The following is a 1,420-nucleotide window of genomic DNA, read 5'->3' as shown; positions in this document are numbered from 1 at the left end:
CGCCTAACCCCCCAGGCCCTCCATCGTGTCATACTCTGTATGCCACGGGGCCTGGGGCATTAACCCTTTAACCGTGGTGTGTGTTTGGAGGCGCTGCCATGAGGCCGCCTGGCAAACGATGATGAGGATGAGGATGAGGGTGGTGGGAAATGTCAGCACACGGGGCGTGTGTGTAGCGGGGGCAGACTTCACAGGCTGATTCGCCGCTCTCGGGTTGCCCCCATTCTGAAGGCTGGTGGTGACAGGTTTAAATGCGGCAAGCGCGGGCGGGGGGGGGAGGGGTAGGGTCGGCGGGGGGGTTGGGGGGGAGGTTTGGAAATGGGTGGTGTTCCTGTTTTATCTCTCAACAGCGTCTCATAAAAGGCTGAGCCCAACCTTTGCCAGTCGCTTTTTGCTTTCTGGTTCTGGATGTTTGGCTAGCCAATCGAAGGCCTCCCGCCCTGTGTCTGCGTTTCATAGCCGTGCCTTCCGACACTGGCCAACCACAGCGCAGGCTTTTTTTTTTTTTTAAACCGGCGCCTGCTGTTGCCTCAGCCAATCAGCGGAGACCTTGGTCTTTATATGGCAGCTCCCGGCGGTCGCTCCGCACTGTATCTCGAAGAGAGAAAGCAGATCTCACAGCGCTGCCATGGCCCGTACTAAGCAGACCGCCCGCAAGTCCACCGGAGGCAAGGCGCCTCGCAAGCAGCTGGCCACAAAGGCTGCCCGTAAGAGCGCCCCCGCCACTGGCGGCGTCAAGAAACCTCACCGCTACTGTCCCGGCACTGTGGCTCTGAGGGAGATCCGCCGCTACCAGAAATCCTCCGAGCTGCTCATCCGAAAGCTGCCCTTCCAGCGCCTGGTGAGAGAAATCGCCCAGGATTTCAAGACCAACCTGTGCTTCCAGAGCTAGGCCATCATGGCACTGCAGGAGGCCAGCGAGGCCTACCTGGTTGGGCTCTTTGAGGACACCAACCTTTGCGCCATCCACGCCAAGAGGGTCACCATCATGCCCAAGGACATTCAGCTGGCCCGCCGCATCCGGGGCGAGAGGGCATGAGGCACAGCAGCACCGCAACCGCACTAAAACACCACAAAGGCTCTTTTAAGAGCTGCCACATTGTCATGAACGAGCTGCTCGATTCCACTCCTGCTCTTCGCTTGGCTACGCTCGTAGCTCGGGTGATCTTTTGCTTCAAAGCCAAAAGCCAAACGTCCCATTGGCCCCATATTTCACGGGGCTTCTCCGTGGCATGGAAGGCCCTCCAGTCCTGGGCGACGGAGGGAGGCACTCCTGACATGCCCGCTGGTGACTGTTTTTTGTGCTACTTCTTCACCTGCAGCGCGCACCCGGGGCAGCCCCCCAGGGTAGCCACAGGCCTTATTTACGCACCATGCCAGGTCTGTGTCGTGGGCAGGGGTTCTCTGGGTGCAGGGTGCC

At 59.8% G+C, this 1,420-nt stretch overlaps 1 pseudogene; it reads left to right on the top strand.

The window, feature by feature from the left end:
- The first annotated feature begins 628 nt into the window (after positions 1-628).
- On the top strand, positions 629-1,039 carry LOC138520135 (histone H3-like; annotated as a pseudogene).
- The last annotated feature ends 381 nt before the right edge of the window (positions 1,040-1,420 follow it).

The sequence above is a fragment of the Ambystoma mexicanum genome, chromosome 13 (genome assembly GCF_040938575.1).
Source record: "Ambystoma mexicanum isolate Mex_15411 chromosome 13, UKY_AmexF1_1, whole genome shotgun sequence".
Classification (NCBI taxonomy): Eukaryota; Metazoa; Chordata; class Amphibia; order Caudata; family Ambystomatidae; genus Ambystoma; species Ambystoma mexicanum.
This window is presented reverse-complemented; position numbering and strand designations above follow the sequence as displayed.